General features: G+C 39.9%; 1 protein-coding gene across 10 annotated transcripts in view; it reads right to left on the bottom strand.

The window, feature by feature from the left end:
- Positions 1 to 21,299, bottom strand: part of PTPN5 (protein tyrosine phosphatase non-receptor type 5) — an 83,607-nt gene that overhangs the window by 39,605 nt on the left and 22,703 nt on the right. For 6 of the 10 annotated variants that reach the window (XM_035328875.1, XM_035328877.1, XM_035328882.1 and 3 more), the window contains one exon: positions 18,813 to 18,921. The exons of 2 other annotated variants lie outside the window; for them this stretch is intronic. The gene's annotated coding sequence lies outside the window, so the exon portion shown is untranslated. Of the gene's footprint in view, positions 1 to 18,812; positions 18,922 to 20,432; positions 20,557 to 21,299 lie in introns of those variants that run through there. 2 more of the 10 variants (XM_035328881.1, XM_035328880.1) reach the window with 1 other exon arrangement.

The following is a 21,299-nucleotide window of genomic DNA, read 5'->3' as shown; positions in this document are numbered from 1 at the left end:
GGTATTCCAGTATTGTCTAGCAACAGATGCACAATTGTAGGAGTTAAGTTCTTCTTCTGCCCTATGTGAAGGACAATAGACTACTTCTACTATCAATTATTTTTTACTGCATGAGGTAGAGATCTGCTCTATGGAACTAAGAGCCATGGATTCCTGCTATGCTGAATTGCTTCTGTTCAGCTGCTATCAACAGGTGTTTTCACTAGTACAGTAAAAATCAGCAGTGGCACTAGGTCAAGAACTTAAATACTGGAACACTGTCAGAATTCATATGTGTAAATGTATATATTAAGAATCATGTCTTGGAGATACAAAGAATTTAAGTTAGATTAATACAAGTCCACTAAAATTTAGTATTCCAAATCCCAAAATATTAAATTTTAACAAACATAGTGATGCCCACCTAGAATTTTGTATTGATTTAACTATATCTGTGTTAAACAATACTTCAGTCATCATTCAAACTTCATGTTACAATCCTACATTCATGTATTGCTTGCAATAACGGGTTGGGGTTTCTTCCAGTGCACAAATTAGATGTCTCATGAGTGAGACATTGGTAAAAGTTTTCATGTCAAGGTCAGTGGGAAGGTCTTGAGACAGCTGACAAGAATGACTACATCCAGAAGGAGTCAGTTATGCCTCACCTCTGAGTGATTTGACTGACAGTGAAATGTAACATCCACATGATAGCCTCCTGAATCCCTGTCCAAAGATGCAGAAAATCAAGTTCCACCAGTACTTCTCCTTTGACACAGGGCTAAGTTTGCTAGAAAAACCCTTTGGAGGAAGAATTAAAAGGTCTCTGACGTCTGTATCAGGCTTACTCCTTGCTAAAGCAAACTGGAATTTCAAAACAGCACTGTGAACTTGACCATCATCCTTGTTCAGGGAAAAATAACTTTCTGAATCAAACTAGCAATACAACCATCCTGTGTTCTTTCCCTAAACGTGGCCACCAGAGCAAATTGCCAAAAATAAATGGCACAACAATTTGCTAAGGAATGATCTATACAGGGGAATTTCTTCATCCCCTCACAAGGTAACGGTAGGCTTCCATAACTCAAAATATATCTGTTTCTAAAACCCCTTTACCTCTCTTTTGTTGTTGTTTGCTTGTTTTTTTGACTCTGCACATGGGTACAGATAGGGCAGAAGAATGAAACAAGAATATATACACACTCTTGGAAGAAAACCACACACTTGGAGTACCAGACTTAACTGGAACACTAAATGGCACTGTAGTCATGGAAGTACAATGGCAATGCCTTGCAGTAATAAATACACCATAAATCGACTGCCAGTGTGGGCAAGGCAGCAGCAGCTCTGTAACTCAATTGATTCATATTTAGAACCATCACAGGAAAAAAAAAAAAAACAATCCCCACAACCACGTATCCTGACTGTATTTCCTAACAAATGGAAAACACAGGACAGACACCAGCAAGAAAAAACAGGAAGAATAACCACTCCACGCTTCTTACTGTGGGTGCTGTCCTTGTGGCAGCAATGAGCAGAAGTAGCTTGGGGCAGGGCAGCACAGGCAGGCAACCCACAAGCTCCGTGGAACTACTTGCCAGATGCACAAGGTAGGAAGGAGAAATGGGCCTCATCTATACTGCCAGCTCTCAAGCTGCAGCAGTCAGCAGGCCGCAGCAGCTCAGCTGCACTGTCCCATGTTTGTGCTAGGTGCAAGGAAGATATGCACCCTTGTCAACCTGTTTGTCTCCATGATGACTGTACTTCACAAGAATTTACACTGAAGGACGGGACCAGAGTTAGGAAGCATTGCTAACTATGATCATGACAGCAATACTTCACACCCAGCAAAATTACAATCACTTTACATCATAGACCTAAATCCGTATATAGCCTCTACATCTTCAGGTATCAAAATGCAACTCTCTATTGAAATCACTGTCTCAGATTTCCATCTAACTGCTAGGAAGGTCTGCTATTGATTAGAGAACATTAACTGAATGTATGCTACTGATATGGGTCTGTAAAGCTTGTTTTCATATGGATTGAAATTGCATATGCAGGACATAACAGGTTTTGTACTTCACCTAGCTGGTAAGGAGCCCATTAAATCTGCACGTCATTAGACATTGGTTTCAGGGAAGTCCAGATGCTGTCAAGACACACCCAACATGGATGAGCTGCCTCAGAGAATACACAAACAAGAGGCAGCTTGTGCTGCTGGAGTGTAAAAAGACAGCTCCTCTACTCAAGGAATGGAACTATAATACTAGTACAAAGAGATGGCCTTAGGGGGGCATTCTCTTTTGCTTGAAACACATTGCATTATGAGAAAGAAAGAAACAGAGTAACTAGCTTCTAGATCAAGAGAATTTTTCTTTTGCACTGCAGTGGTATGGGAGGAAGTGGGTATAAGGAAGGGGACCTGCCATATTTGCATTGCAAACAACTTGTGGACTTGGTTTCCTGTGGGGAGAGGAATTCATCTGGTGAGTCACTAACCTACAACTCAAACTTTTACTGATCTTTTTCACAACCAGCCAATCTCAGATATTCATGAACTAAATACAATGGCAGAAGCCATGTCATAATTCCTTATGATGGATACAATTCCCCATGTGGGAAAGGCTGTATTTTCTTTAAGTTCTCTACACTCCTAACTCATCCGACAAGTTATATTAAAAATTACACTCAAGATTTAATGAGCTGTGTTGAAAGCAGTGGGAATGCTAGTTCCACACATGTAGTTATACTAAGAATGCATCTCTCTCTCTGGCTCCTCCATTATTATTTTTTTACCTTCCCAATTACGATGCAGTACCACCTACTACTATACTTGATTACTGTTTCCAACAGTCCCATTCTTTACCTTTTCCAAATATCCAAATAAAATACTGTTTGGGAGAGCATGTAGTTCCTGAAAGTATCCAGATGAAGAGCTGAAAAGAAAAACAATCCCAAATGCACCTTACAGGTACCTGTGTGTGCACACGTGTGCACATATCATCTGCATCAGCTAAAAGGAATGAGTTCATCTGTTCTTTGAATGATCAAACTCTGCAACAGAAGTTGATGGAAACTTCAGTGACAACACAAACTATAGCTCTGAAACTGAGCTTCTGGTAAGTACTTTCACAGATACAAAGCACCTACCTTCTGTTGCTTAGTTTACAGAGAAAAATCTTCAGTCCTTCCTTAAGGATAAAACTGATAATAAAATATTTCAACTTTCATTTGTATCATTACAAAAATGCTTAGTTCGACACTGCAACGCCCTTCCCTATTATTAGTTGAGAAAAAGATTAATTTACCCCTATGAGGTAGAGGACAACCCACACAGAGCATCAACTTTCCTTTGTGCCTTCTTGCCTGGGAGTGGCCATTAGTGCACCTAAAGCCAGCCTTCATTCTGAGAAAGGCAAATGTTCTCTGAAGTTTGTTTAAACAGAAGCACAGAGAGGGAAACGTGTGCTTTCTACTAGCCAGGAAGAACACTGAGATTTACACTTTTCAAGGTCAGCTGGTAGAAGCTGGACACTGCTTAAGCCAAACTGATCACCAGAATGGAAAGATACATCAAGGGAAAAGGAAGGAAGATGGAAAGTCATGCAGAAAAACGATGATGAAACCAGGCAGCAAACTGAGATCTATGTATTTCTAGTCTAATATCTCACCTCTTTTTACTGGTAATGTTATTTAACCAACTTAGAGAGAAAACTTTCCTCTCTACTTAGGATAAGTTCTGCTAAAAAGAATATGCAGCCCTCTTCCCTGCTGGTGGGCTGCAAAACTTCATCCATAAATGGCCTATTCTCATCTCTGAAGGAACAGGAACCTGATACCAGAGCGTGTGAGGAGAATAGCTGCCTTTCCACTCAGCAGCTCCCTGCTGAACTGCTGAGTCACACATTTTCTCTGCATTCATTTTCACACTGCTCCCACTCAGTCCACCTGCCACTTCATCTGGGATGGGTGGGAGGAGAGAAAAAGAGGTGAAGTCAGAAAAAATCTTCATGTTCACCCAGGACCATTATTATGATACAGCAGGGTCACATATAAGAGCAAGTCTGCAAGCTGCTAGGGAGGGATGGAGAAGAGAAATATCAGATTGCAAGATAAATTGCCTTCCTCTCTTCTTCTTCTAAAAGAAGGGACCAGCCAGCAAACAGATCGTAGACCTCATCTGATTCCCAACTGGTCACTGCTGATCTGTTTGGCAAGTTTCAGGCTTCACACCAGCCCTTGAGATTTTTTCCCCTTTTCTCTGACTTCAGAGTTTTCAAGATGCTGTGACTTTTTCAACAGTCCAGCAGGCACTGTGTAGTAATTGCCTGGCTGCCACAGGGAAGTGTCACCATGACAAGTGACAATACATTCTGGATAGACCCCAGTTCCTAAGGCCATCTTCAGCTGAGTTGCTACAGTGGAAATGTCCATGAACTACAATCCTTTTTGAAACGGAATAGTATGAAGAGAAAACCTTAGCCCTTTTCCTTTGCTTGATTTTCATGGAAGCTACAACAGGAGTCAATATTTCCTGCCATCTGTTAAATTCTAATGTAAAGAAGGGACCCTGTGATCTGTGGTGGGATACTTGTTTTATCAAGATTATAGCAGGCATAGATCTCTATTACATTGGGCTGTACGGTTGAATAGAAATATACATTTAATTAAATTATGAAGGTAGTAATTTTTCTCTAATTAGATTTTTGGACACTTCAGTTTTAAGTCATTAAAAAAGAAAATGCCCAGAAGCTTCCCAGTTTATTAAACTGTTCCAAAAATACACCTCTGAAACCGATGTGCAGACTAAACCAGGATTAATCTTCAGACTAATTCTTAAAGTAATGCTACTGCTTGTATTCAGTAGAAAAACTAAAGGCTTGTTAAGAACTAGATAAAAATGGTTTTATACTTCAGAAAGTGAGCCTGATTTTTCCCTGTGAGAAAGGATCTGTTCTTAGCTAATGTTTGGCCCCATTTCTCAGAAATTCTTTCAGTGCAAGTTTACTTGCTTGAAAGTGTGCTTGTTCTCTACAGGTCTGAAGTGCAAAAGCAAAATCCATGCCAAGAAGATTTTAGTGAAATTGTTTTAACGTGCCTTCCTATATCAGGTCTCTTCCCCCCCTCTTCAAGTGGTCATCTTCTTGTTACTCAAGAAATAGTTCATGAAAAAATATGATAACGTGGGGGAAAAGAAACACAGAAAAGAGAAAAAGCAAAAATCATAACCATTCTCCAAGTTCCTTACCTCTGTAAGCTTGCTGTTCCAAATAATCAAAAGAGTTTGGAAAGCACAATTTTACATGATGGGACTCTGATCTATGAAACATCATTGAAGGATGCAGCCTGCCACCAAAGACTTTGCCGCACCGAAGGGTGAGACTCAGAGACCTCATTTGTGCTGCTGCCAAACTCTTCCTTCCTCGGAGAGCCCAGCTGCTCAGGACAGAGTCCTGCACAGTGCTACTGACTTCTTAATATCCCTAGCCCATTGAGTATGAGCAAGTAACTTACTTGATCATCTAATCCAATCTCTAGTCTGTAATAATTTAAATGAAAGAGCTGCAAGAACATTGCAGCTCACAACACCCTTGGCTGAGAAGGCTAGCTCAGGTGCAAGCCCTGCTGACATGGAGTGAGAGGAAAGCAAAATCATCAGGCTCTTTGCTTGAGAAAGACAGGCCTCCCAGTTTAGCATGGACAAAATAGTAGGAGCCATCAAAAGCAATAAAAGAGTGTCAGATAAAGGAACCAAATGCAAAGTATATGATAGCTGCTGTACCATCTGCTCAGGTCTCATTCTCCTCCAATATTAGTTATAAACTGCAATGCTTCCACTAATAATGTGGGAGTTGCTCTGAGTTTCCAGTAGAAGGTTAGTTACGTCCCTGTCCCCATATAAGTCATAATTCCACTATTAAATCAAATACACAAGAGCTTTATGCTTAACAGATCTACTAATGCTTACAGGTCTTAAACAAAGGATGTGTTGTTAAGCACTGTCCTTTTTCCTTTTCTCCTGGGAAACCTGTCAAGTTTAAGAATATGCTATTTCTCATGGCAGCTAGGGCCCCTAGAGCAGTGTTTGGTTCAAAACAATTAAAATATTAAATACAGTGTCAAATTACAGCTCTTGAAAAGTGAATGCAGACCCTCAGCAGGCAGAGGCAGTGAATATTAACTTCCATCACACCCACACATAATTAGCATTTGCCATCTTTCAATCAGGACTCTATTCAAAGCTTCTTTTGTTTTTGTACAAGGCTTTTTCCTGCTTTCCTATTAAACCCCTTACAGAAGGTCCTTCTCATTACTGCTTAACAGTTAACCGCATTCCCCTTTTTAATATAAAGAATACATTTCTTTGTTATACTGTTTTCTTCAGGGAAAGCTTTTCAAGTGTCTGGCAGTAATTCTGGGGGTGCCTTGAGCTTTTATAAACAGACCACAAGTTGACTTTCAGCTGAGATGGTTGCCCCAAATCATTCCCAGCCTGCAAACTCCATTTAACAGGGAAAACTGACACCCACAAAGCAGCTTGGCAATTCTGTAGTTCAATAGCTGCTGCTTTGACTGCTTATGGATCAGCCTTGCACAGGAACATAGCTAGGGAGAATTGTCAACAGGGCAACAGAGAGGCAGATTTAGAAGTCCAGAGTTTAATTCTCTTTCTGAGATGGAATAACTAACTTTCCCTGCTCAAACCCAGATGATCACTTTTGTACCTTTAGCCTTTAACAACAGGATATGAGTAGAAGTGCCTGACTGCATAATCAAAAAACAGCTGCTTTAATTTAAAACCAGTTAAACAGCCTCTGTGATAGCAGAGTCAATTAGAAAATTAAACAGAAAGTGCATTCTAGTTTCATACACTTTTGAAAGTATTTAATATTAATACTATCATTTATATTGGCATTTGCACGCTTGTATTAGTCAAATAAAGCATATTTCTTTTTGCAAGTAAAGAACTTCTGCAGCTGCAATGCAAATACAATTGCGTGTTCCTAATTTCTCTTGAGCAACTTCCTAGCCTGCTGACCTGTATGTTTTACATCTGTTTCCTCCTCTGGGGAATGAGATCTTGCACCTTGAAGCAGATGGGTGATACGCTGGTCTCCTGCCAAGTTCAAATGTGAAGATTTTGATGCCGTCCATTTGGAGACAGCCTGCTTTACTAAACGACTAAAATCTTATGCCCTGGAGCCTTCAGCAAAAACATCTAGGATAGCCACCATCACATTCAGCATTTATTCCAATGACATTCTCTTCCCTGAACAGAGTAAATTGTATCAAGACTAGTCTCAACAATCATCTTCAGCCACAAACATTATATATGCCTCAAGGGTACCATCCTAACTATAAGCATTTCACTTTCTTTTCTGGATTTAAAAAGGCTATGCTTGCACTGCTTGGCTTCCTCAAAAAACAATATATTTCAGATACTATCATTTAGTCACCAGAATAAGCACTTGGTTAGATAAGGGTGTTGGACACCTGGCAACAGGATGTCCACACTTCATTTTCTCTCCGTTTCTACCCAGAGCAGTTCCATTATGGGCACAAATCCAAAGGCTACACAATCAATTGTTGTTGCTCCGGATCAGTGCTCTGCTACCTCCGTAACTGCAGGCTCTTCATGTTAGGGCCATGCTGAGATGCATGCTAAGTATAATACTTCCATCAACCTCTCCTCCCTCTCTAATTGACAACATAACAACACAAAAGCAAACAGTGCACCTACAGGAAGGTAACAGCTCACTTTGTTTTCTTGTGTCCAGTTTTTAAGGGTTCCTGTACTATGCTCATCAACGCATACACAAAGGCTTAAGAAGCTAACTAAAAGAATCCAACAGTTTGCCTTCTCATCCTCTTCCCAGTGACAGAAACGTGCACAGGGCAATGTTTCGTCTAGCTACATAAGCAGACATACACAAGTTGTTATGGATTTATGTCAGTGTAGGTGAGAAAAAAAGCACATGCTGATTATAAGCTTTGCAATTATTCTGGGAGCATTTTTGCACCACTTGCCTGCAGTCAAGAGCTTCAGTCACTTATAAAACAATCCAAAGAAACACACCTCTAACAGAAGCCTGCATCCCAAGGTTTTCCTTGATCCAAGAAGGTGACTGCCTTATACTCCACAGCCTCATGCCAAGTCATCTAGCAAGAGCTGACATGAACCAACAGGTCCACAAGTTGATAAGCAAAGCTGCCAAGACATCATTTTGGAACCAGATCCTGAAACAACGTAGCATTGATGCATTCAGCTCTAGGGCAAGGTTACTCTTGGCTAGCCTATGAATTTTTTTGTTCTGTGCACCAACAATCAGAGTGAATGTGTTCTCAGATACCTTGGACCAAGATCACTCTGGAAAGGACTTGCATAAGATTTGATGTTCCACTGAAGCAGGTGGCATGTCTGCTGTATTTGCAGGAGGCAGAACTGTCAAGGTACACCGTTAAAACCTTCCATTGCTACAGGTATAAAAGGTCTCACACCATCTACTGTTCTGAGGATGAAAGAACATGAACTCATTTTACCACCTCATCTGTGCAACACAAATTGGGGTTGTTCAAAAGATTGTTTTCTCAGACCCTGATTGGAGCATTTCTCTTTTCAAGAGTTCCTGATTTCATAGCATTTGTAATGCAGGTCATCACAAAGGCCACATGTCCTCATGGAGCCCAAGATGTCCCACTGCTTTGTTCCCATGTTGGAACACTCATGTGCTAGCTATCTAAATCTGAGTTTTCAGGAACTTTATAGTGTATTTTGAAGTGCATAGAGTCAAATGTCATCCATACTGTGTTCCTTACATAGTGTGGGTGACAGTATGTGCCAATAGGAAGCAAGAGTTTTTCCAGTGAAACTTCTCATCCACACAGCTTTCTTCCTGCTTTGCTATCCAGAACACTTCATCTGCATTCACCGGAGATGCTAAATGCCTTATACCAATTCTCTTCCCACACTGAGATACACACTTGACTTCTACAAGTAGTAGTTAAACCTGTACTGAATGATCTTAGAAGTCTCATTCTTACCTCTGAAGGACCAGTGCAAAACTTTCCTACCTACCCTACTTGTCTTCTTCCACAGGGGCCAGATTCCACTCAGTTTTTTCTTTGCACCTCTTGACTCCCAGTTTCAACTATGTGCAACACACTCTTTGTCCTTTATGCCAAAGATAACATTAATTGTCCTGGGAAAATCATAATTATAATGGACAAGGAGGGGATACATTTTACGCCCGGCTCAGGTAGAAGTGCTGTGATCTATTTCAGATATGCCAAATGGGGATTCAAAAGACAAGAGATGAATCAAGAAGATAAGTCCTACTTCTGGGGGGAGGGTAACGACATTAGTCTGTGTACTGACCTTTTATCTCTACAGATCTTGAAGTGGTCTTAACAATTGAAAAGCTACAGAATCACCCAAGTCATACATGTCTCCACTAGGAACTGCATTTTAGCAGCATGCAGAAAAGCCTCAAGAACAAAGGAAGCTTCACCCAAGAGCTGCTGCACAAGCACTTTCACCTATGGAAAATGGCATAGGCTCCCGTGGCCTGGCTAGGGAGATTCAGAACCCGCTAGAGTCAGTGAGCACACAGCAGCAGCAGGCAGTGTGCAGAGTGCTAAAGAAACCATTTTGAGAGCCCCTGCCCAAAAACAACAAAGAAAAATGACCTGCTCTGAAAAAGCTTTCTGTATTTATCTCCCACAGAAGACCTAAAAAATGGAAGGCACTTAGTGTCTTTCAGGAGTGTCATCCTTCTTCCTGAAAGCCTGCAAAATTGGTTAGATTATTTTTATTTATTTATTTCTAACCTATTTCAGCAGGAATGCTGCCTTGGCAAGGAATTCAGAACTAAGCCTTGCAGCCTTACCACCTCAGTCCCCATTTCTCGGCTCAGAGGTAAGAGACACTTCTTCAGGCATGTACAGAAAAGACAAAGGCATTCAAACTGCTGAAGTCTTTGCCAAGGAGCAACTTCGGACTGTCATTTGAAGGTCAGTCTTAAACATACAGTATTTATCTGCCTATTGTGAAACAACTGCTGGAGCAGAACAGTTTTAATAGAATGTTAGTTAATTAAATCCGGAATGTTAATGGGTTTTTCATAACACCGTGGCACTGTATCTATGAAAAGCAATGAAAAAATTGTTCTATTTAAAAGTGGTAATAGCTGTAGTCTTTGAACATATGCTTAATGAATAAATCTGTTAGGAAAAAAGGCCTGTGTGTATTGGAGGGGGTTAGTATGTTTGTTCTCACTTAAAGTGTGCCATGATGGCAATAATCAACAGCAAATGGCCTCTATTGTCAGGACTAAAAATTCCATTTGGCCATTTACTTTCAGGTGAAACTGCTTTTTATTCAAAATGACACATTCTTTTAGCCTAACAGCTAAGTTGAAAATAGAGCCATGCCAGATTCATGGTATTAAGGACACCTGATAAACACTCATGCTCTTTGGTGGGTGCAGAGTAAGAATCACAATGTAGTAATACCCAGGCAGTTTGCTACCACAGCATGGGGTGCAGCACACAAGGAGCCAAACAGACTCCAGTGAAGAGGCATTCAGATCCCATAGTGAGAACAGTCTAACAACCCTGTATGAGCACATATCGTAGTGGTGGGCGCAATTTCAGAGAGGAAATTATATAGAATACAGTACAACACAAAGCCTGAACAGAATAGTGCAATTAAAGCTCAGGTGCCCACCAGAATACTAAGACAGCAAAGCACATGGGAAGAAATTCAGTGTACTGGGTTTCCATGTCCAAGAACAGGTGTGAAATGAACACGCCAATGCCTTATGAGGGGAAATAAGTATGGGAGGTTAAACCACAGCCAGCTGGGTACTTTTAAAAGAACTGACAGATGTTATTAAAATGCACCCCACAAAAGTAATGTGTGTCAGTATTCACTCAACTCCTCTCCTGTCCTCCCAAAATCTTTTCCTGTGCAGTGGCAGAATCTCTTTTCTCCATTAAATCTGAATGCTCCTTAGGAAGGTTCACCAAGGCAGACTTTCCTTCCTGTCTCTTCCTGCAATAATATGCTTGAATATGGTCCTTTTTACAACACCCAGTCAAAGCCAAATCTGGATTAGAAGGCACATTTTGTGGTTAAAGGGTCATGGTTAACTCCCAGGTCACATTCAACCAGATTTCCAAACAGGGCACACTGCAAGTGGAAATCCTACTAACCAGGCAGCAGGGATGGGAGAGTTATGTCTCACTGTTTTTGGACAGTTGAAGCATAACTCAATGCCTGTTCTCCCTCAGCTTTGATAATTTCTCAGTCCTTGCAGTCTTTCTTCTTTCTTATAGGAAATTTCCCCTACGAATATACAGAGCAGATCCAGATTAACAAAGATCAGAGATCATGAGTGGGAGGAAAGAGATAAAAAGAAACAAAAAAAAATTAAAGCAAGTCTCAGGTTCCCAAGGCTTCTTTTTTGAGAGAGAACTGTGACACAATGAAGAATATATTCCATCATTAAAACCTCTGATTCTTAAGGATGGTATTCCCCTCCCACCCTCTTCTCATTATTATCCTTATTGAAATATTTCTCTCATTGAGGTTTCTTGCATTTCCTTCTGCTAGATACAGAAATGGTACCAGCAGATATACATAAAGCATGAAACTTCAGTCTGCAAACTTTTAAGGCAAAGGTCTAGATAGCATGGTTCCAAAAGAACAGGGCTTATCAACGTTACAGAGTTGCTAAAGGAATGGCAGGAAGGTGACTTAGTTAAACTGATGGCAAAAATCTGAATGGATGCTCTTACTTAGTTTTCAGGCTGGCTTCTGGCTGTTTAGCATGAATCAGCAGTGGAGGTTTAAGATACCATGACATGAGACATTAGACTTCCAAAAAGTGGTTTGCTTCAGCTCAAAAATCAGTTTATGAGACCATTACAAGCAGCCACATGTCAGCAAGGTTCTGTTCTCAAAAATGACTAGCATGTTTATTGGGCTGACTTTCAGTTTATTTCAGCATGTACCTATGTAAATAGATTGCCCATTAATCAACCAACCAGTCTACCATCTCGAACAGTGACCATAAGGCATGAAAATAATTAAATAAAATTAGTATGTAACAACGTGCCTGAACCAAAAAACACTGAGCTGTTTTGGATCTCAGATCCCTAAAACAGGCCCTTGGTTATTTTTGACCTCTACAATGTATGTTTTATGACATTAAACTAGGTCCTATAAAACCACTCTCCATCAGGTAATATAAAAGATGAAAGCCAAGATAGCCAAGAGACTAGCAACAACAAGCAGAGAAAGAGAAAGATAAAATGAAGGTTAAGACAGGGACAAAAGAAGGAATGAACATGCTTAAGAATAATGGAACGAGAATATGATGAAAGAAGAGATGAAAGAAGGAAAATTAATACAAGGCCATAGAAGAAAAGCCCACAAGAGGGGGAGTGTGAAAGCCTGGCAGAAGGACTGAGGGGAGACTAAAAACAGCAGCTGGCAGCAGCTCAAATGAAACAAGGCAGCACATGCAAGGAGCGCAGTACCCTGAAAACTTCCTTCCTCTTGAGGATTAAACCTTAGAGTCATGCTAGAGTCTTCCCTCCCTCTCCTCTGGAAGCCCCTGCTCTAAACTCCGAAGCAGGAGAAGATCTAGTTAAACTTTTCTGCAATTGTCATTTCCCAATTGCTACTGTGAGCTCTTCAGAGAAATTTTTAAAGGCAGACCTGCAGAAATAAGACATGGATTTTGATTCATCTTCTCTAGTGGGAAAAATGATGCTGAGCACCACCCCCTAAACAGTTAAGGGCATCAACGAGCCAGATTTTCAGAAGGACTATGGAAATTTTCAAAATTCCCAATCCAGCCAGACAGGGTCTTAGTCCTGCTGAAACACGACTTTATACAACTTTAATCCTTTTTCAAAAGATGGGCCTAAGTTCTATTTTTTTAAATAGCTTAAAGACATGGGGTCTGTTTTGTACTGGATAATGAGAAAATACTGCACGGTTGCTCTTGAAACCGAGACTGGCAGGCTTTTCGAGCTGCTGCCAACCATATGCTTTTGCTTTCTTTAATTGTATGTCTGCAAATACAGCACACAAATGTGTGTCCGTGTGTCACTGACAAAGAACCAGGTGCAGCTGTGAGAACATCAGCTACCAAAACTGGACAGTCTGAGAGCTCAGCCTTCCAGGCCTTAAGCTACACGGATGTTTATGATATTTGCATCTGCACAAAACCAGAGACAAAGTTCTAAGTTGGGAAGTATTACAGTACTAGCCAGGGCTGGTATGCATGAGAAACTCCATTCCAGGCAATCACAGAATCACAGAATTTCTAGGTTGGAAGAGACCTCAAGATCATCAAGTCCAACCTCTGACCTAACACTAACAGTCCCCACTAAACCATATCACTAAGCTCTATATCCCACTATGTCCCACCTGTTTTTTGTCCTGGCTTCTACATCTAACTGCACAGCAGGAACAAACTACAGCTGTGACTCCTCCCACTATGACCATCCAGAGCAGGGTTGTAAGAGGAGATTGCTGTTGCACTTCTCAGGCCCACGTACCCATGTTTCCCTTATCAGAAACCAGGAAACAAAGAAAGATGATGCCATCCAGACCTCACTCTGACACAGATAAAGTACATGGCCAGACTTATCTTCTGTGATTGCTAAATAACAAGCCTAAGAGACATATATCCTTGTGGAAACCCAGGAAAAACTCAGCTGCTGGAGAAGCAGCAACAGGAGCAGAGTGGTTAAGATATCTTGCTATAGAAACACAAATAGTGAACTGGAGCTTTGCACGAAAACACTGCGCGAGATCAGCCTGGGTGTATTTTATTTTGTTACTTGGACTGTTACACTGAAGATGACAACACACACTATAATCCACCACTTCAAACTGCTTTTCGCAGAAATCTGTCTGCTCTAAACTAGTTCATCCTCCTCTTGAAGTTCATGGTTAAGCCTCATATCAATTCAAAACTCAAAATACACACTCCACCAATAACAAGCTGTCAGCATTGCCAGAGACCAGTCAGCTTCACAGTTCTCCCCAGAGCTGTTGTCACTCAAGATGGCCTGCTGAAGTCGTTCACTTGTCAGTCATGCCCACCTATCCTATTTCTAGTTTCTTTCACATTGTAGTTGTAGTGCTACAAGGAGAACTGAAGTCTCTCCACCGTGGCCTAGAAAGGCACTTAGTGACATACATCCATGGACATACCAACAAGGTGACTCTGTTGTGGTATTGTGCAGGATGCCTGAAAGATGGCCAAAGGATCCCAACTTCCTTTAGAACTTCAGTGGAAAACAATTTCCTTAAATGCCTCTGGAAATCCCAGACTGAATAACATAAAAGAACATTTGATATTGAACACAAAGATATCCCTGATATTGTAAGAAGGATGAGACTTCACCAGAGGACAGCCTTAGCAGGTATAAACCTCTGTAAGTTACAAATTTCAGTTTATCAGTTATACCTGCTACATAGTATAAGGCAAGAATGACAAGGACAGACAGGATAGAAGGAGAAGGAAGAGCATCATGGCAATTCACTTGCTACCTTTCCAGCTTGAGAAAGGATCAGGTACAAGAAGAATTCAAAGTAAAATCCTAAGAACCTGTCCAGCCCTTCATAAAGGTATGTCACACACACAAAAAAATGTCTTTCAAAAACCACCTTCCAAGTCACCGCTTTTGCGCCAAGATCTTGGCGAAGACAAAATTTTGCTGTGTGAACTTCATGTATTTAATCCATTGGTAAATGCTGAACTTGCCATCCATGGCTAAGTTTCTTTTCATGCTGCTCCTCAATGTTACAACTGGCATTTTCACCATTTACCTGCTGCGCTGTGAATGCCACTTCTTGACGATTTATAATAAAACAGGAAGAAAAACTGGAAGAAAATCTTACATGAAAACCAATGGGATTTTTCATGCGAAAGTCAGAATGGCTTTTTCACGATTCTGTTTGCATGTTGTTAGCCAAACTGTTCACGTTACTATACAAACACTTTATAATGACAAATCTTTCTGAATCAAGCATTCATTAGAAACGCTGACTAGCGTTTATAAATACTACAATAAAATCATGGAATGTCCACATGATGAAAGCTCGGTTTTAAGTCAACAATCTGTCTAAATTTGTATTTGTTAAAACATTAAAGAAAACAACTAGGTTCCCAGGGCAGCCTTCTTTCTACTGTCAGTGGAAAGTGTTAGAACCTTATTCACTTCATTCTTTTTGCAAGAAGTCTCCCTGAAGTCATCAGGATTATTTGTGCAACACCCCCAAATGAAAGAGATCACAATCTGGCCCACAAGAAAAAACAATTATACTCTCATGTACTGTAGACAGCCTATGTCATCCCTCAAATGAAGTTCCTTCAAGGCAAACTTGCTTATATAATTCTGAGAGGAACTTGTACTAAAGCAATAAGGACCATATAACTAAAACTAGCACATGGTAATTTACCAAATTGATACCTGTCAAGAAGACTAGATTGATTTTTGATTTACCTCTGTTGAAATCAGTGTCCCTGTAGATGCGAACCTTAAGAGGCAGTGTACCTTGGCACTGCAAACTGCCTCATCTCCCTCTGAATCTTAGATGCTGTTCAGTTAGAATGAGATTTACATCAGTTTTCTACTGCATTGAGTTTTGTGTATATACTGCAGAAGAAACTTGCTTTAACAAAGATTTAACTTGAAAGACCTCAACTTCAAGCTGTCAACCCAAGTGCACGTTCCTTCAAAAATAGCATGTTTAATTTTGCTCTTTTTCACAGATTCATGTGACCCCTTTTATCTGCATCCTCTGTTCCACCCGCACCGCTGCAGCTCACTTATCTACAGTGAAACTTTTCAGGCCTCCAGGAACACCATCCAATTTTATTTTACTTGATGCACTATGTTGGATGTAAGCATATGCAAAATCCAGCATGAGGCAGTTCTGTGAAATAAACAGCCTTCTGGGAGTTTGAAATGACAGTTTTTCCTCTATAGTCCATCATTTCATGCTTTAGATATCCTTTTCCACTGGCTAGCACAAACACATTCTAACAGATTCCCAAAGCATTGTTCAGAATTTGAAAGTAAATATTTATACAACATTTACCCTTCAACCTACCCTAACCAAGCAAAGCATTAGAAGCTTCTCATTAGTTCACATGCACAACAGTGAAAGTGACAGTGTTTTCATTGCATGTGTTCCATTGATTGCTCAGCTTAGGCACTAAATACCTTCAGCCACATTCTAGATAGCCTTTTCTGTATTGTCCAAGTTCATTAGCTTGTTCGTGAGCAAGTAGATGATATCTGTTCCTTAGCCAAACTGGAAGCAGGGGTCAGTCTATGGCCCTATAATGGACAATGACTAAAATGTTTATTTCAAAGTATCTTCTGGCAACTTTAAAGACACTGATTTGCATTTCATACACCGCTTCCTGAGCCTTGGCTCAGATTACTATCACTGATATTTTATCATTGTCTTCGCCTCTTGTACCAAAACCCATCCATGCAGCCACCTCAGACTGAAGCTGTTTCAGGGTACCTTTTCAGCAAGCATGGTTAACAACTGTCAATCTGTCAATCTCTTCTGTCTCCCCTCCCATATCAGGTTTTCCCAGGCTAAGTTCTTCTGCAGTGCAGAACTATCACACCTTATTCTGCAATAAACAAAACCTAGTTCTTTTTTTATATATATATATAAAAAAAATAAAATAAAATAAAAATAAAATAAAATAAAATAAAAGCCAAAAAAACCCTTTGCTTCATATTGCCCACATATAAAGAGGAAGACACTATCATTGCTGAATTAAAAGTCTTTTTGTTAAATATCCTCTAGGCTACATCACGAACACATGATATTTAGGCCAAGCAGCATCCAGTAGAAACGAGAAATTAAAGAGGAGAACACTTGGTTTAGGGCACTGCAAAAGCCTAAGCAAAAACAGAAGGGGGAGAAGTGATGTCTCATACTAACTAAGGGAAAAAGAAAGCATTATTTTACTAAAACTCTTCCTATATTCTCCACGAAGCAGTCATATATGTGGACAGGAAAAAAGGAAACGAAATGTGAAAGCTCTGAACATACTCAGTATCTTTAAGTAACATATACCGACCTCATATCATAAACATACAACATTTACTACTCAGTGAAAACACTAGACAGTAGTAAAAGTAAAAAATAGATCTTGTTTGTGGTTTCTATGTTAGCAGATGGATCAAATTCACTCCTGTTTTAACTATGTACTTTTAAATGCATTTTACTCCAAATATCACTGCAGGGATAAATTTGATAAGCTCTGTAAAGTAAGTTCTGAATCTTTTGTTGTTGTTGAACCAGCAGAATGGCATTTACATTTTGCTTTGAAGTTAAGATAAAGTCTATGCCTATAAAGATGAGATAGCATGCAGTATCATGTTTTTACTTATGCTCAGCTATCATGATTCAGTGCTTTGAGGCAAAAAGTGAGTTTGACATTTACTGCATGTTTGAAAATGTCCTAACACAATCAAACTTCCAATTATTTGGCATGTCTACACATAACCTCAATGTAAAAGTAACGAATACTGAGGTTTTATAGCCTAGGTTTAACAGTGGCCTCAAAGGACCTGGACAAGACCTGTATAACACAAAGACTGCAAAGGACACAAATGTGAGCTTATGGAAAGGAAAGAGCATCCTTTCTACTGTTAAATGAGCAGTAAGCATTGATCACCGGCTGGCCAAAGCTGACCATTAGTGCTTCATCTGAAAAGACAACTTGAACACACAAGAGAAATATTTGCAGGGTACCTGAAGCATCTCAGGATTTTTATGTAAACAAGAATAGGTCCCAGCTCATAAAGGGCGTTTCTGAAATAAAACATATAGCAGGTGGAATGAACCCATTCACCATACAGCTTGTTTGCATATGGAACATGTTTTTGTTCTCCAAATGCTCCCCAACAAAGGCTTTCAGCATCTTTCCATAAGCTGGGCCTCCCTCACAGTGTGGAGTTGATTTGAAAGGCTTACCCACACCAACTGAACTGGCTTCTGTACCATAAAAACAATAATCAACTGCAATAATTTGCAAGGCAGCTATACGTGCAAGATGGTATGGAAGGCTGTACCAGTGTAGCATCAAGGCATTCTAATATTGTAAGCAGAAGGTAAATGGATTAGCTTTCTAGACAATAAAACAAAAAAAGGTCTATCTACACCAAATGCATTATTGAAAGTCCAGTCTTTCTAAAGTAGTTCTAAAAGCCCTCATTGTGGGGACAGGAAACACTTTAGAGTTAAGAGATAAACCAAGAGAGAACCAAGTCCGGAATGACTTAAGTCTTCACCCACTACCCTGACCACTTAAAAAGAAAATCAACTAAGCAAAAAAAAAGTGCACACACAAATCCACACTAGTTTCCTTACTGCTTACCACCAATAAACATAAAATGTTTGAGACAGCTATGGACTAGACTTAAGATGACTTTCCTAGGAGCTTTAAGAAAGCTGAAGATCAATCTTTTAGGTTTATTTAGAAATCCTAGTTAAAATGAGCTTTATAGACATCAAGTAATCTTTTAACAGAGGACAAACGGACCCTCTGCATAATGTGAGAACCACAGTTAGATTAAAAAATATTCAGCAGACCAAAAAGATCCAGCAAAAACATACGTTCCCTGTTAACTGGGACTTGCAAAGTATTTACAACCTTGCTGTTCCTTGTTCCCTTCATTCTCAAAGAAAATTAGGACAAGTTCTGAAAGACTGTATGACAATTTTTCTTCCATGCTTAAATATAATGTAATCTGATCTTCCTTGCCTTACTTACCATCAGATGCACTCGGTTCTTTTAGTCACATAGTAGCTTAGTTCCAATGTCTGTTCCAGGAGAGATGATCCTCTGGGATTATTGTTTACGTCCTTTATGCTCTAGTACCCTAAAAAAAAAAAAAAAAAAAAAAAAGTCCAAGCTTGAATACTAGCAGATATCCAAGAATCATTGGGACCTTTTACACATCCTTTTACTCAAAAAAAGAAATTCTAAGGGACTATGATGTGATTTTCATCCCTAAACTATCAAGCCACTGATCTGAAATAAGCAGAAGCCAGAAATTACATTACCAGGAAGGAGAAATGTTTAATGGTATGATAACATCATTAGTCTGGTATACTGTTTATGGTTCATGTTTATCATCACTGCTCTGGCCCAGATCACTGCATGGAACTGCTTTCTTCTGGAAAACAATCTGGCAGCAGCCTGCAAATTCCTTGTACAGTAGTAGACAGAAGTGCATCCACCTGTACTTTGTCCTCTCCTAAAGCTGTGTTCCTATAAGCAGTGTCTGAAAGCAGCTATGCCCGGAAGCATGTTCAACAGGCATTTGACCTCTGCTTTACTGATCTGCGCAGCTTTTTGCAAATGATAGGATTGGAGGAAGCACAGAAAGGAGATGAAGTATATTCCTGTGTTATGCTGGCCAAACTACTTTTGTTTATTACCTGCATACAGGAACTGTGATCCACCCAAAACCTTCAGCTGAAATCACAGTGACTGATTTCACTAAGATCTCAGAGTCTGATAGTATGGGACGGAGACCCTTATTACTTATTTGTGAAGGACCATTGAATGCATCTTACCTACCTAGGGAGCTAAGTGAACAAAGAATTTGGAAACAGTACATCATAGCCTTAGACATTTTGTGCCACACAAGTCACTCAAAGCACAGCAAAAAACATGGGTAAAAGAGGGCCATACAGGCATGTAGTAAAAAAAAATAATAATAATAATTTAAAAAATCACCTCTAACAAAGTACAAGGAGTTTTTCCTCCTTTACAAATTCTACTAAGAGTGGGGCCAAAGCTCTATTTTGTTTATCCAGAGGATACAGTGCTCTTCGTCCAAGTCTTATACGGTGCACCATTGACTTCTAAAGCACATCACCAGGCACATTCATCTAAAGCTCACAGAAACCAATGCAACTCTTTCTACTGATGCCAACACACTTTGCATCACAAGCTCAATCAGGATGCCTCCTGAAGAAGAAGGATATAGAAAAGGGCTAAATCCTGGAAGTACCCTCTCCTACAGAGCTCTTGTTGAAATCACATAGTTCATTTTACTCAAAATTGGAAAGATCAGTTTTGAGTAGGCTAACAAACTGAAGTCCACCTAGAAATGTAGCCTTCATCTCTGACACAGGGACATGAGGTGACCACTGCATACAGGTGAGCATGTCTGTGCATTAAGAAATATATATATATATTTATAATACTGCAAGTCACATTCTTAGAAGACACCAGGATACAACAGGACAGCAGCCAGGTAAAACGAAGTCAGAGTCAGCTGCAAGGCACTCCTCAAAACATAACCTTAACACAGTATCTTAGCATTAAGGAATCTTCTGCTACCAAGGGTAAGGGACTGATAAGTCAAAGGAAGAAACTTACTGTAAAGCCTCAGTACAGCATCTTTCACTTGTAATACAAACATAGCATGGAAGAACTATATTGGTCCAAAAATAAGGAATACTGTCTGTGTACACAGTGTGTGTCAAAACGTAATCCAAATGTTATTCTTAAAACCAGAAAAAAAAAAAAAAAAAAAAAAAAAAAAAAAACAGGAATAAGATTCACAGACCATATTATATTTTTATAGCCCCTTTGAAATACCTCACTCCCTCCCAGGAAAAATATGAGAAACAATTATTTTTGTAAGTGTTTTTATTAAGTTTGTTTGCTGATACGTTTTCCAAAGTCAAAGCTCTAACACAGCAAAGATATCTTGCAGGCAAGCCCCAAGGGGCGACAGGACTCTTTTACAGAGCAGATGTCATTCAAAGCTAAGAAGTCCCATAGAAAGACAGGGTGGATAGTTCTGAGTCCACCATCACCACCCTCATTGCTCCACTGAGACTTCAGGCAATAATTGCCAGCACTATGCAACAGTTCCAGAGTACAAGGCTTTGCAATGTGCTCACTGCAACCCAGCAACCTGCTTGCAAGGTGCAGAACCAAGAGGTAACTGGATTTCATGACTTGCTACTGATAGCCAAATTATATACCCATCTATCAAGTAATTTATTGAAAGATGCTCAGCCTCTTTATACCCCTACCTGTCCATTCCTACAAAGGGCTCTGGTGTGTCAACATGTATGCTCAGTGTAGAAAGTTACTACTTCAGTTAGCTGGAAGCGCAATCTACTCTGTATGCTCTCAGCACAATGCAAACAGAAAATATGGCTAAAATTCAAGCAAAAAATGCTTAATACTTTCACAAAAGCAGAGTAAGAATGCGTACGTGTAGTTTCTGTGTTT

This window comes from Oxyura jamaicensis, chromosome 5 (genome assembly GCF_011077185.1).
Source record: "Oxyura jamaicensis isolate SHBP4307 breed ruddy duck chromosome 5, BPBGC_Ojam_1.0, whole genome shotgun sequence".
In the NCBI taxonomy this organism is placed as follows: Eukaryota; Metazoa; Chordata; class Aves; order Anseriformes; family Anatidae; genus Oxyura; species Oxyura jamaicensis.
Note: the sequence above shows the minus strand (reverse complement) of the source record. Positions and strands in the feature narration are given on the sequence as shown.